At 31.2% G+C, this 16,881-nt stretch overlaps 1 protein-coding gene across 1 annotated transcript in view; it reads right to left on the reverse strand.

Annotated features, from left to right (window-relative positions):
• The window catches only part of Mct1 (Monocarboxylate transporter 1), a 143,495-nt gene extending 127,057 nt beyond the window's left edge, over nucleotides 1-16,438 (reverse strand). Inside the window, exon 1 of the mRNA XM_089651339.1 lies at nucleotides 16,106-16,438. The gene's annotated coding sequence lies outside the window, so the exon portion shown is untranslated. The remainder of the gene's footprint in view (nucleotides 1-16,105) is intronic.
• Nucleotides 16,439-16,881: the final 443 nt, after the last annotated feature.

The raw sequence follows: 16,881 nt of genomic DNA on the forward strand, positions 1-16,881 counted from the left end.
AGTGTACGCATCTAGGCTTATTCATTTTGTTCAGGCATTTTAGTGATGTATGTCCGAAACCAAGGCAGTGGTAACATTGCATTAAGGGATTGCAATCTTCTATGTGCGCTCGGACAAAACCAATATAGACCCTTTGTTTATCAAGTAATATCTTTCGGATTCGGCCTGTTGTGTTTTTTATTACATTGCGCAGTTGGTCACTTTTGTCGTTTTTTAATATTTTAGTTACTTTAATTGAATCATTTGGGGCATCACTTAGTTCATTGTTTTGTAACAAAAAGTCGTTAAGAAAATTATCTTCACTATACTCCCCTCCCACACCTTTAATGACCATGCACGGTCTCTTCTTTTTTAATTCTGTAGCAGATATTCCGTTTTTATTTTTATTTATTTCCGTTTTTAGTTTGTCTGCGTCTTCTTTTTTCGAGCAGGTCATAATTATTTTATTGTTTGATGCTTTTTTGATCCCATTTATACCAATTCCTAGGTTAGGTGCTTTGATTGTTTTAGAAATCATTTTCTTTATGTCCTCAGATGTTTCTTTGCCTTCTGCAGCAATCATGACGGCATATTTGGGTTCTTCGATTTGTACCGTTCGTTCTTTTAGTACCATTGCGTACGATTTTGGTTCATTATTTTTTTCGAGTTTGGTGATAACTTTTTTTTGAAGATCTATTATTTGTTCCTGGAAATTGTTTCTCTCTTGTTTCCAGGTTTCTTCTAATAGGTTTATGGTTAATTCGAGGTTATTTCGCACTTTCGAATCTTTTACGGTAGTTATATTTTTTTGGTCACTTTTTATGTTTTCGATTAATTTTAGCACGTCCATGATGTGTTAAAACTTGAGCAGCCATGCACAAAATGCACGTCACTCCGGGTCAAACTACGTGACAATACTGAAAATCTAATGAAAAAATGAAAAAACTCTAACGACGAGGGTTTGCTTAAATCGTAATTGAACGAATTTTTAACAATAAAATCTTTCAAGATGTAAGATATTTATATTTAAGATCAATAAAAAACCGTAACTTCTATTAAAATATTTACGTAAAACGGTTTGAAAAAATTACAAAACTTTTATCAAGCATGAAATTAGCATCAAGCACAGGATTTTATTTTTCTAGATTTTATTCTTCTAGTGACTTCCCGAGATATTCAGTTAGAAACACGTGAGATATTAGTTCTACTTTTATCAGAATATAATTAAAATAAATCCCTCAGAATTCGACCATAGGTCCGTCCTATACGCTGAGCCGCGTGCCGAATATTTTTTACACGTTTTATTCACTTACGTCTTTAAGATTCTCATTTTATTTTAGAATATTTGCTAGGAAAAATTCAACCGTAGGTCTGTCCATTGTCCAATACACCCGGGTTGCAAGCGGCATATATTTTCGTACACGGTTATTTCACTTACGTCGTTACGATTCTGACTTTATTTTAGGGAATTAGGTGTCTTGAACCGGAACCGGGACGTAACGAACAAATTTACAGACAGATGAAATGCCAAATGGTCGAGTCAAAATTTCGGTTTGGTAAAGTGAATGCTTTAAACAAGGGGTGACCGGATAAATCATCACAATGATAATTCATCACATCTTTGAAAAGTTATATAAAGTCATGGAAAGTGATAGAACAAAAACTTTATCAACTGGGTTAAGTAGGTTAGGTTAGGTTAGGTAAGGTTAAAAAAAATTTTCATCGTTTCTAATGACAAGAAAGGACGACAAGTTTAACATGTTAGGCTTCATTAAGAAACTAAAGTTCAATTAGTTGTTAAAGCAAATACCCTATAATATTAATAATACCTCAAACTTCTGACGTTTCCCATACATTCTAGACGGTAACATGCTACACTAGCGCCTCCTTGTGGTATGAGTTGTGCGCATTGGTTTTCTTTCACACATTTTAATGGATTTTATGTGAAATATAGCATTATTTATTTGACGTTAATAAATTATGAAAACACATTAAATTAGGTATAGTACACCCGACCTTACTGTTTTTTCTGATACATGGCAATTAACACTGTCTTTCATGGTTTTGAGTAATAAAATACTTTAACTGTGAAAAATTTTACAAAAAACATAATATTTAATAATATGAATACTTAAAAACATAATATATGCAATAATAAATATTATATTTCAATATATTTGATATTTAACATTATATTTCAATATATTCGATATTTAACATTATATTTCAATATATTCAATAATTCAAAACACATTTTACAAAGAGCATCATCATTGACGATGATCTATAACTTCAACGTGAATTCAGAATACCGCAAGGAACTAACATAGCTTTGCTGAATTAACCTAAAAGTTTATAATTATATTTTCAATGGTATAATTCACATTTTATGTAATAAATAACATTTTATTTGCTAGGATTTAATGAACTCATATTATATTTGACCAACTAATCTTACAAGGATTTTTGGCATCCTGAAAACGATTTGGCAATGTGTTTGTTGTTTGTAATTATTACATCCGCAAACTGCACATAAAGAATCAAATTTTTGGGACATTTTTTTCAATCAATATTGAATAAAATACAAATTTGAAAGCGCTAAATACCACCACCAAGTACTAAATAAATTCAACTTGCCGCCATTGAACGGAATGTCAAACTCAATACGCTACACAAGCGCCTCTAGTGGCTTGAGTTGTTTATATTAGCTAGTATTTTACTGGAGTTGGACGTATTTGTAATATTATTTGTTTATTGTTGCACCCGCATTCGAGTTAAAAAGTATCAGCTAGATCGAATAATGTCGATAACAATTTTAACAGAAGCCGATAGACAAAAATGCTCCCACTTTCAGTTGCCACTTTTATGGAGCTGAACATGTAAAGACCTCTCATCTGTAGAAAAAATATCTTTGCAACGCTGAAGTAGTGAATTCCAGTTCTAAAGAATCCTGCCGGCATCACATATTTAGTACACATCGTACGAAAATGATTGAAAGAATTCAATACATACTTCACCCTCTCGTTTTACTTACCGAGATTTGTTGATACAAGGTGTTTCGATTTTTCATTAAAGACAAGGTCGCTTGTATTGAAAATTTTAAATGACTGGTCTAAATAAATCATAATAACTGACAATCACGCTTATGGATAAGTTTTCCAGAAGGGAAAAAATAACCGAAAATAATTCCAAATTTTACTCTATCATTCTCTAAAGTTCTTTACCGTTACCAAAGCTTTAAAGCCATTTAATTTATGCCTTCGGTCAACGCCAAAGTTCTTTGCGACAAGCATTTTCAACATCCTCACAGGTAGTATAAAAATACGATTTACAAAAAAATATTCAAACTTAATGTAAAAAGTTAGAAAAAAAGTAGTGATGAAGCTTTTAACGGTGCACTAACACAAATTCTGAATTATGGATTTAACGAATCATACAACGAAAGCATTTTATTTTAAGTGTACCAATATTAAAGGTATTCTTTTCGTGATAAATAAAATATGTCAATTTATTCGTTAAAGGTCTGCAGTCCCGTTTTTAACAGCAATACGAATAATTTGGGCAGATTTTTAATAAATTCAATATTTTATCAGTAAGTTTTCTCCGTTATTTATACGATGCGTGGGAATTGAATCTACTACCCGTAAAAGTGAAGTGCGTAGACCACAGTGCTACGATGATAGTAGATCTCATTAGCAATGTCAGCAAGAAAAAGTTTGAAATTTTGAGCAATTTATCATCGAAGTTTTTTTAAATTATTTAAAAAATTTTTTATAACATTTCACGCCATGGTTAGAATTTTTTCGAAGAGCTTAATTTATTCTCAATACGTTATTCTATAAGACACATCGATCTCTTACTATTGTGTTTGCAATTCAACCTGGCAGGCAATGAAATAACCTACAGAAGACGTAAGGGAGGAAATAGAATCAAATTCCCGCAAATAACTTCATTGATTCAACTTCATTTAATGTTCTTCTCTGAATCACGTAAAGTAACTTATCGAGTTTCATCGGCTTATCTTCGTGAAAGCTATTGTGACGATAAATATAAATTGAAGATACGGATTTATTTATGGTTTGTTTACCAAGTAGAATCCCAAGTCAATTAAATGGTAAAATCTAACGTTAAGGAAAAAAATGGTCCAAGCGTACCCATAGTCCAGTAAACTTGTCGCCTAAAAAAAGGTGGGGGATACCTTGCGTCAGATCCGCTAATTCTGATTTTTGTTGAGGTATTTATGATGTTGGCCTGATGAATCAAAGTTTTTGACATCGAGAATTAAAAGCACGCTCGTTTTAAAAGTTTACTTTACTTAATTTGCTACAATTTGAGCCCAGAATTGAGCCTAGATCCAATAGTTTCCAAAATACATTTTTTCAAAAATTGTCAAGTTTAAAAATAAATTTTAAAATTTAACAATTTAGTCTTTGAAACCGTACAAATTAATAATAACTATAATCGAAAACTAGTCATTCAGGTTTAAAATCACCAAAAACTGAAGAAAGATAGAAAATTGGGCGGTTTTTTGGATTTTTGATAATTTTGCGTTCGGTGCTCAAGGTCGAAAACTTGGATTATTCATTTGGCCAACATCGTAAACAACTCAGCAAAAAATTAGTACTACCCATAGACATGAATATTAGTAGACCTGCTCTAAGTGATTAAAAGCGTATTATTCCCCACTCCCCATACCGGTTCCATTGGAGCCGGCTGGGCTCGCGTATGGCTTCCCGTGAATCTTGAGAATGTGACGTCATCATTCTTGTTCGAACTAGCGTCGAGCCATGGTCGAGGCATTTTATGAAATAACACGGCAAAATAGTGGCTTGTCATATGAAAACTTGTAAAAATATATGTGAAAAAGAGAATAAACCCAATTGTCGTATTACATTCCATATGTAAGCATCATTTTAAGCTTATTCACGTCGTATAATACGAATCAGTTGTAGAAACATATACTATCACATCGAGCCAACATTGGTCGAATGTAGCGATTCTCAAGTGTGCGCATCGTTGTTACTGGGAAGTAAATTATGAACACTGACACCGACAGAGACTACCATAATACGGACATGTGTCTAGTGTGGTAGTCGAAAAGCATGTAAAAAAACCTGTATCCTAATATACTTTTATGAATAAAGAAAATTAAAAAAAAAACTTATTAAAGTGTCTTAACTAAATACGTAAACAAAATATTCGGCTCTGAAAATAGAAGAAATTTTTTTTGCCGAATTTGGACTTCGCAAATTTGTTCATAACGTGGCGAGTAATTTGCGCTCCCATGTAAAAATGTCTATTCATTCAAAAGCAGATTTTACTTTTAAGAACTAAATGGTGATATTATAATGCGAGATGCCTATATACTGTCAGATTGATTTATTGATTAGTCACAGTCAGCTTTACCCCCTTCGTTCTTCAACAGTTGATTTTACCCCTCACCTTTAATTTCTAGTCTATATATTCATATGTCTGTGGTACTACCGGATTCGACGCGCATATATACGGTTACTGGACTACTAATGAATTTTTAATTCGTACAATATTTTGTATCTACTTGTGTACTAATATTAAAGTACTGTGTAGGCTGGTTATTATTTAACTGTTTATAGCCTGTATTTACGTTTACGTCATCATTAAATTAATATTTGCTTGGAAACTCAAGAAAACAATTAAAATTAAATCAGTTCTTGCGTGTTGACAGTTCGATATCTTGACTTAAGGCATTAACTCGTAAAAATATTATTGCTTAGTCAGTCTGAGATAAAATTTTCTTGTTCTTATTTTATATCACGTTGCCATTACTGATTAAATATTTATATTTGAGAAGTAGTCTTTGTTATACCGACAGTGGACACTTTTCTACAAATGGGAGTTTTTTCGTATTTAGAGGTGGTAAAAAGTAATATTTTTGTTGCTAAGTCGTCAACACTGTTTGTTGAGTAAATATAATAAAACCTTATGTTATTCTAACAGGGTTTTATTTTTAGATAGTGGAAATTTTGTGTGAAACAAGCTGCTCTTGAGTATACATAATAATATATATTATATACGCGTATGTAAATATTTTTAAATGTTCAAAATTGAGTCCCAACTGCGGAATCCAATGGGACTATTCAACCCCATTTGGGGTAAGTTGTGAGGTTTAAGGCAGTATAGTAGGTAAGCATAGATGAAAATAAGTATTTGACACTATTTGTCAGATATGGTCACTAAACATAATAGAACGGACTAAATCCATTTCAAATCAATCGTGTACTTTCACTTGAACGATACTAAAAGTATCTACCATTCTGGGACGAATGTAGAGTGCTCTGAATTATTTTTGTTTTTTTGTTTTTGGTGTGTTATGCCGTGATGCGCTAACTCCCTCTCTTTAGCCTAAAGAGAGGGCTAAAGAAGGAGTTAGCGCAACACGGCATAACACCCCCAAAACAAATAACAAAAATACTTTTGGCCGTGAAAATCTTAAATCATATTTGCTCTGAAATTAGTCTGCGTTTCCAGTTAAAAAAAAATCGGTAATGTTTTCGAGAGTTTTTTCAAACATCTTTTTCTGTTCACGAATTAACAACAAAAGCTGAACCTGAGTAAATACACATAATATTAATTAATTCTTACAGCAACACTAACATTCAAAGTAGTCAAAAAAAAATTTGCTAAAAAAAATTTGCTTAAAAAAATTAAAAATAACAACAGCTGATTTTTACATCACCTTATAATCAATTTAGTAAAAAGAAAGCAAACCTAGTAACATAAACCGAGTTAAAATATTTAAACTGTGATATGCTAATGAAATTGGCAGTGTTTACTACAAAGCTTGTGTGATTATCAGCTATTAATCTTCATTTTTAATATTTAATTTGAAGTCCATAAAGACATTCTCACTGTGACGTCAGACACAACGGTAGACCATAAATATATTTATTTCGTCAGAGACGATTTTCCTAAATTAATGTAGTGTGATGGGCATTTCTAAATGCAACATATAATTAAAAAAGTTTTAAATTGATTAAACTATTCAAGGTTACCATTTTCGTTATTTCAGATTAAAGGTATATGCCAAGGATAATGCTACTTGCTACTTGCAGCAACACTGATAAAACAAAGAAGTTCAGTGCGTGAACTTGAACTTAGATACAATGAAATAAAAAAATTGAGATGAGACTCATAAATAACAAAAAAATTGGTGGGTAAAATAGAAAACTAAGAATTGGTGATTTAGAATACCAACTTAAAACCGACTACATCGAAATAACTGGGATCCCTGTTCAAGAACACTACAAACCATCAGAAATATTAGTAAGAGTAGCTGATGCTGCAGGAATATAGTTAGCTTCAAACGACATGTTTTTCAAAGATGTTCTTCACCAACAATTAAAAAAAATCAACACAATCTATACCAAATAATTTTTAAATAACTACAGGAATATATGCTCTAAATTAACGATTCTTCCAAAATAACATAAAACGTATATGTGAAATAATTAAAGAAATAACCTATACAAAACACAACAGAGGTAAACAAATCGATATAATTGAAACGGAAAACGAAAAAATTAACACAGAGATGAGAACCTATTATTAAATTGTGCTAATGAATACTTTGCCAACATAGGCTCCGAATTTGCCAACAAAATACACATACCTCAATTTTTAAGCCAAAATTCTACCGCACCTATCACATCTCTAAGAAACTTATTCTCCTTAAAACCTACTACCAAACGTGAATTGACTCATATCTTATCTAATTTTAAACCCACATCTTCGTGAAGCAGATAAACTCATTGATCTCATTCATTTTATAATAAATAAATCCATTAACGAAAGCTCATTCCCATCATTACTAAATCTAGGCACAGTAATATCAGTGTATAAATCTGGTAATCAAAGGAATATTAATAACTACGACCAATCACATATCTGAATACACTATCAAAAATATGGAAACTTTTAAAAAACAATTAATTACCACTATATTATATTATTTACTTTTAAAAAATAGATTAAATTAATTAAATTTTGCCTTGAAAAATATTACTTACAAAATCAATTTGGCTTTCGGAAAAATTAAGGTACATCTGACACCATTGGCCAAGATATAAATAACATTTTTTAAATCTAGATTCAGCTATGAAATGAATTGGAATCTTCCTCGATTTTTGAAAATCCTTTGACACCGTAAACCTCAAGAATTTTCTTTAAAAACTTAACAACATAGGGATCACAGATTAAGAATTATGATTTTTCAAAAGTCACATAAAAAATTATAAAATAAATTGTAAAAATTGGTAACAAAACTAGCCAGCCACGTGACATAAGATTTGGTGCGCCCCAAGGTAGCGTTTTGGGTCTGATCTTGTTTTTAATTTACATTGACCACTTGTGCAATGTTGAAACCGATGGCGAAATTATAAGTTTTACCGATCTTATTCTTACAAATGGAGAAAAGATTTAACAAAGCTAAAGCTGCTTTAAAAATATCAACAGACGGCTAAATTTAAACACACTTATCCTAAATAGGAAGAAAACTAAATACGTTGCTTCTAAAATTAACAAAACGGAAGATGAATTATCGAACTTTAGTATAATATTTTTTTTTATTTTTTTTATTGTGTTTATTTCTTGCTAGAGCAATCCCGATGAGTAACAGAACTCATTTTAGGACAGGAGGAACTTACAATTCATATGTAGGAGGTAGTAGGAACAATTTTACAACGGTATTTTGATATCAAATATAAGTTTCACATTCAATACAGCATAAAAATTTAAAATTAAAATAATGACACGTTAAGTAGAACAAACAACAATAGAAACAAGTACAGAAAGAAAAAAAAAACATGGATAAGATACAACAAGAAATGACATATTTGTTTTATTATAATATATTACAACACAGTTACATATTTTCATTTTTAAATGTAGTTAAAAAATATTCTTTTAAAGCATTGCTTTGCAATTTTTTATTATGGTGGATGTATTTGTACATATCTGGAAGCGAATTATATAGTGTATAGGCAATATAGTTCAGTGATTTTAACCCATATTTTGTAGTGTGTGTTTGAGGAATGCGGATTTTATTGTTATTTCGAGTATTGTGGTTGTGGATGTCTTGATTGTAAAGTGGCTTGATGTTGGTGTGAGTTGATTTTTGGGTAATTTGTAGGATGGTGCTTGTGATTTCATATTTAGGAAGGATTGTAATTGGAAGGATACCAGAAACTGAATAGATGTCCCTAACATGAGTGTCCCATGGAAGTTCAAACACATTTCTGAAAGCTCGGTTTTGAGCCACCTACAGGTCAGCTATCAATTTCTTTGAGGCAAAACCCCAGATACAGCAGAGATAGGAAAGGTGTGAATGTACCATGGCATAGTATACTGAAGTTAGTAAAGGAATGGGTAGTAATCCTTGAAGCCTATATAGTACACCAGTTATAGGGGTAATTTTCTCTTTTGTATGATTTATATGGAGATCCCACGTGAGTTGGGAATCTACGATCAGACCCAAATATTTTGTGTTCATTTTCTTTTCGAGGCAGTTGTCTCCAATTTTAATATCGAGGCTGAAATTTTTCTTGTTACCGAAAAGTATATAATGGTTTTTTTTTACGTTAAGAGTTAGTTTGTTTATTCTCAACCAGTTTGTGAGATGGGAAATATCAGCATTCATCTCCGTTTCAAGCTCCGCTAGGTTCATTTTATTGTAAAAAATTACCGTATCGTCAGCATAAAGTTGTATAGTTCCTTTAATACCCCACTTTGTTATGTCATTCACGTAGATTAGGATTATAAAATCTTAAATGGATAGAACATACAAACTGTAAAACTAAAAAATTAAAAAACAACGTAATACTTTATTGAAAATAGCAGAACTGTTCTTGAAAAGGAAGAACTCATTAGAACCTACATGGCCATATGTAAATCTTTTCTAGGATATGGAATAATTGGATGGGGAAGTGCAAATGGTTTCATGGTAACTCAACACAGTGACAATTCAACACACCTTTAAAAAGTGATAAGTCATTAGAAACGATGAAAAACAAAAATTAAACCTAACCTAACCTAACCTAACCTACTTAACCCAGTTAATAAAGTTTTTGTTTCATCACTTTCCATGACTTTATATAACTTTTTTAAAATGTGATGAATTATCATTTTGATGATTTATCCGGTCACCTCATAAAACAATGGATCTGGGACACAGGGAGATACGAAATTGATAGAATATTGCAACCAAACACAGACTTATGTGAGACAACCTGTTTAATATCGGAGTTATGTGTGTATAATTGGGTTTTAAGAAATACAAATACTAGTGAAATGGATTATATTAAATCATATTAAAATGTTAATTTAATAAAATAAACACAGACTGATTGAAGTGAGACAACCCATGTAATATTCAAATGATATAAGCACAATTAAAACAATCTATATTGGCTTACGATCTACATTGTAAACTGTTAAGTTTTAAGAAATACAAAAATTTGTAGCACACATTCTAACTACCGTAGTACGTATTAGATAATGTTATAATGTAAATTGAATAAAATAAAAAAAAACGAAAAATATAAAATGTATTCCCCAACACGAGAAATCCAAGCGGAGAAAACATTATGAAATAAAATTATATCAATACAATCACAGTAGATAATACATTTAAATTTAAATATTTCAAACATTTGTAAGCTTTCAATTAATTAAATTAATGTCAATCAACGACATGAAATACACTGCCATTAAATCTGATATTGAATCATAACTACGTATTTAAAAAATATATTACTATTATTATTTAAAAGATTTACCAATTATCATATCAGCTACTTCTTTTTAAAAATTAAAAATCTCTTTATGCTAAATGATATATGATACGTGTACTTCTTTTGTTTAAAGTCATTTATTTATTTATTAACCCCCCTTTTCGGGGCTTTTATATATGAATATTAAGAAATATACATTGTTTATTGTAAACAACTGAATTGCTTCATTAACAACATTTTACATTTGTTTAAAGATAAATTGAAGATGTCCACTGACTTGGTATAATTGTTTCCCTCCATTAGTATTCTGGGCAAAGAGGAATACATATGGTAGTTCGTCCTAGAATTTCTGCAATGAAATAAATCCTGACTTCTAGTATTACGTTGTGGAATCCGGAAGCTTATCAATTCTATCAAATATCAACTAAATCATTTAGAATTTTATATATAAATACCAAGTCAATGAAAATTCTTCTGTCTGACAATTTCAGCATATTCATATAATTTAACAGAGTGTAATTATAGTTCAACATAATTGCTGGAATACCCATTTTAAAATTTAAAAAAAGTAAGAATTTATTTTGTATTCTTTCAACAGTACATGTATATTATAATGTGGGTTCCAGACAGGAGAATTATACTCAAGTTGACTTCCTACATAGGCAAAATATAACAATTTAATACACTTTATATTGTTAAAATTACCGGTTAGCCTAGTTATAAATCCCAAAATTTTTATTAGAGATTTCTGTTATGTGTTTAAGAAATAAAAGATTTGATTAAAAGTTGATGCCTAAGTTTTTGATTTGTGTTAATGTCTCAAGAGCATTGTTATCAATGTTGTAAACAAAAATCACTGGATTTTTCATTCGAGAAAATCTAACTATTTGACATTTTGAGATATTTAAGTAAAGTCTTTTCATTAAATAAATAAATAATTTTTTGATATTGTCTTGAAGAATGTTGCAATGCAATGTACTCGTATTTTGTATAGTTCTATAAATTTTGAGGTCATCGGTAAAAAGTAAGATAGATACATCATGAAAATTTTTTGTATGATCATTTATAAACAAAATAAATAAGATTGGGCCAAGGTGTGAACCTATAAATATTTAAAACTTCTTATATATTTTTTAATTATAGCAATATGTGAAGCTTGTGAAAAATGTCGAAAATATTTATTGTTATTAAGTTTAATTTGTAGAACTCCATTTTAACTTTTTTTATTTTTTATACATTCAATAATATTGTTATTGGGTTTATAAAAACAGTTTATTTTTAAACAAGTTCTCCTGTGTAATTATTATTACGCGTGACAGCTGTTTCGCCCTCTGAAGGCATTATCAAACTGTGTTAATATGATAATGAAGGCATTATCAAATTGACAGTTTGATAATGCCTTCAGAGGGCGAAACAATAATGAAACGTAATTATAATTACACAGCAGAACTTGCTTAAAAATAAACTGTTTTTATAAATCCAATAACAATATTATTGAATATAAAAAAAAATTAAAAAATTAAAAAAAATAAAATCTCGAAAGATTTTTGATAAGAACATGATTCAGTATACGGCTATAACAAAACGAAAACAACTAATTCCAACCGAACCAAACTTGCACCGAGAAAAATGGATAATGTTGATGTTTTAAAATCCTGTTAAAAACGTGATTGCAATCCATTTCCTAATAAAATATTAGTCTAATAGCAATATATAAGAACTAATGGTAAATATAATAACGAAATATTACAATATTAGAATTTTTATTAATACGCGCTTTCCGACATCCAAATGCCATATTCGTGTTTTATCAACAGTTTGTTAGAAAATCTGTCAATTCATTCGTTCAAGGCCTGCAGTCCCGTTTTTAACAGAAGTACGAATAATTTTGCTAGGTTATTAATATATTAGCAATATTTTATATCAGCAGGTTTTCTCCGTGTGGGTTTGCAAACATATTAATATTTTCATTCAAAACATAGATTTTAATCAAATCTGTGATTCATTTGAAGGAATGGGGAATTATACGTCAGTCAAAACATAATAGAACGCTTGAAAAAATTTTCTTTGGAATGAGCAAACAAAATTTCATATTTTTAATATGTTTACCAACCACTCATAGGAGATAATTTTAAAACCTAGTAATTGACAAATAACAAAGCTTGGCAAGGTATCTAGTTTGAAGCATTTAACAATAACCACGCTAGACTAGTTCAGTGTTGACTCAGATGTCCCTCAAAGGAGTATTTCAAACATTTCAATTTTCCGATAGAAACCACAACATAGAAAAGCATTTAGTATTTTACTCCTTGAAAACTGCTGGACACAAAAAATCTCTCTCTTTGTTACTCGGAAACCTATTGAGGGGTTGGGGTAGATTGCGGTACTCAGTGTAAGTGAATTTTGTCGCCCAACTGATTTTCTCTCAATAAAGTGGAATTTAAGCTAATCGAGGAGAAAACCGACACAAATTGCTTTTATGAGGAGTGTAAACTGATGGTTCAATACGGTTGGGAATTCTTGCGATATTTTCAGAGGCAAAAAACAATAAAATTAAAAAAAAATAACTTACAAAGGATAAAAGGAATAAAATCTTAAAATAATGTTTATAATTGTACATTGTCACTTGAAGCAATAATTGTAACGTAGCTATTTGAATACTAGCGTAAGACCAAGGCTTCAGACTCTTGACAGTTGATAATTTGATAGCATTCCACCGAGATCTCGGAAATTATGATATAATCTTTAAAACAAAGCGAAAAATCTATTTACATTAAGCAATAAAAACTCTCGAATGCGTGAAAATGGTACGGATCCATCTGTCAGTAGTTTCTAGGTCAACGCAACTATTCTTAGATCGCAACATTATTCTCAATTTGAGATATGCAGCTTATGGTACGTATACATTTGCGAACCTGAACGCAAACCGAGCCACGAATTACGGTAAAGGAACGAAGCAACTGCAAGCGGCGTTACGTGCCCTGTGCGGTTGCTTGGTTCCTTTTCCATAAGTTGAGGTTTAGTTCGGCAGATCGGCTCGCGTATGTATACGTAGCATTAGAAAAATACAATTAACACCAAAAATAAGAATCTCTTTTGTTTGTTCCTTATTTTTCAAATTGTGATTGGGGAAAAAACGTTAATGTTCTAGTAAAACTGAGTAGTATAACTTGCTAGTATGATTCTAAAATAAAAAAATATCGTTTAGAATATACGTATTTCTCAATAAAACGTACAAATGAATTACCCAGAAAAGGGGTACATATGCACATTCCATTACTAATAGCCCGTATAGATATATTGTGAACAACGTATTGTAGTAAATATCTCAACAGTGACCTTTACCTTGATTCAGTGAGATGAGCATTCGTATTCAAGAGCTGAAAATGGGTACATTCGTACATTGGAATACAACACAAAAGAAGAATAGCTGCCAAGCAAAGAAAATATAACGTTCTCGAGATTTTCAAAGTAGTTTTTAGTTGGTATTTTTTTTACGTAAACTCGTATGATGGAAATGCAGTATTTGATGTAATTGTTTTTAATTGAAGGATTTGAAAGTAAAACTGTATTTTTTAATTAGTCTCAACCGCCAGGAACCTGTGAGACTGTGCCACCCCCCAAATGGAGGTATATATTGCTAGGCTAAAGGTAGCAGGGAGTGGTAGGAAAATAGAAATACGAAGGTGGAGAAGTACGCAGCTAATCAGATCTGGGCACCAAACACGGCTAAAGTCACATCAAGCAGCGATTCGATTCCAAATTTCGATCTTTCACCACTCGCAATTTAATAGTTAAATGTGATGTTGATGATGTGACCGCTGACGTCACCAGTCTCAAAAACTTACCTGCTTTTTTTTAAAGTAGCTCAGTATTTTGTATGGGAATTGAAACGGTATTTATTCTTAACATTCCTGCTTTTAACATTGAGGAACACTAGGAAAATTGGTAGCATCTCTAATGGTATTGCATTGAACCAAAGTTCCAAAATACACCCATCATCGCACCTCATAAACAATTCACCGGTATTTAAAAACCTTCTTTCTAAATCGGTTCTAGTTAGAATGTGGACCAGTGTTGCCAATGCATATGTTCTAAAATACCCAAAAGGTATGAAAAAATCAGCATTTTCTCTTTCGTTTAGGCTATAAAAATAAACTTTTCTTGAAAATTTGCTGCGAAATAATATGAAAAACAATACGATCTCGTAATTATTAAAAATATTATTTTTCAACATGGTCCAACCAAAAAATTTCCAAAATCCCCGTATTTTCCCCACAAAATGGTTCTCCCCGAAAAAAACCAAATTTTTTAAAAATCTTACCCATTCCCCGCACTTTGGGGAACTCTCCACGAATTGGCAACCTTGACATGAATATTCTAGACCATAAATATATTACTCACCTAGACTGGTTGGGATGAATCAGCAGATTAAGTCGTACATACTAAACTATGTGTTTTTATGTGATTGTGTTATGTTCGATTTTAAATTAAGATTTATAAATTCCACATATATATATTTTTTTATTTAATATAGATATAAGTGGGTACAGTGGTGTTAAATAAATTTCATATGGGTTCAAAATATATTTACAATCATATTACAAAATATATATTAATAATAAATAATAAAGCTTATACATTCAGAGTCAACGTATGTTGATCTATGTGAATATATACTCGAATATATTTTTTATGCCAAAATATTTTTCACTGTAATCTTTATTATGAAAATAATCCATAAGAATAGTTATGTACTTATTATTCAGCAGTTCTATCGCGTATCGCATCTGATCACGAAAGTAGAAAGCATAATATGCGGAATAGTGCGACAAATAAATTTTAAAGTTAGGTTAAAGTACCTTTTGTCAAATAAGATTAGAGTATGAATACTAAACCTAAGAAAAATATATTCACAGAAAGTTTTTTGAAATGATAGATAGCGTCATTAATAAGAATCTCGCTGATTTAAGAAAATGACAAAGTTTCACGATGGGATAAAGTATGAAAAATAAACAAATTGTTGAGCTTCCCGTATTAGAAGTAAAATTAACAAATTCATCATTTTTTTATGAGAGTAAAACTTCGTTTAATCTTTTAATACGTGAAAATAAAACTATTTTTACCGGAAGTTCAAATCATTTACGTTTGTTTGGCTATCCCCAATGAAATACACAAACTAAAAAACAGCATTGCATATTAACCTACTTATCAAAGCTTGCATTACCTCAAACTAGCGGTAAGAGTATTAATCAATATTAGCAAAATGAGAGGGGTTGTTTTGGTAAAACTAACCTCTCAAACATCACCACAATATTTATACTTGAATAATATAAGATAAAACTAGAACATATTCTTACCTCGTCTTCGGAACTATGATGATGATGCATGATCAACTATACTATTCCCATGTTTCATTCATTTTCACGTTTAAAATCGTTCTAATAGCTCTCTACTTGTAATCATATCACAGTTTATATGCAGAAAATTTTCTGCCACCATATCACCCGCGATCGTTATGAAAAACAGAACTATTGGCGCCATCGTTTAATTTACTTTGATTTAGAAAATCTTTCCAAGTTGTAGAATGAAAAGTCACGCGAACGGTTGTGGTCAAATATAAATAGTGCAGATGTAAACAAAGCTTGAGGTGTGTGGATTCTATGGATCGTTATGAGAAGGGGGTTTGTTGGTTGAGGTGGGTGGGGATGGGGGTTGAGGGGTAGTAGTAAGCCTAGGGGATGTAGCTATGAGGGTGGAAGTATAGCAGTAAACGCGGCCGCCACGAACCAAGTTCGCTAAGGCTCTAAACATCGGCGACGCAGGCGCCCGCGATTTGGGCCAGAACCTCCCATTAGAAACGGCCGATCTCTCTTCTCCCTTTTGGAATGGCGAACACAAATTTGCTCCCTTCTTTATTATCCAGCTGAACCCTTGTGTCCAATTTGAAAGTAGACTAAGAAGGCGAACCCTTACTGTTTAATTTAAAATTAACTATTTTAATTCAAAGTTAAAAACATATTTAGTGTCTAAGCTAACGATTTCCTATTTTATCTCGATCGTTTCGCATTTTGTCTGTTTGTACATTTGTTTATACGCTTCGTTCCTTTTAAAGATGGTAGCCGTGTTAAAGGCA

This window comes from Hesperophylax consimilis, chromosome 4 (assembly GCF_061612785.1).
Source record: "Hesperophylax consimilis isolate HC1 chromosome 4, BYU_Hcon_1.0, whole genome shotgun sequence".
Lineage (NCBI taxonomy): Eukaryota > Metazoa > Arthropoda > Insecta > Trichoptera > Limnephilidae > Hesperophylax > Hesperophylax consimilis.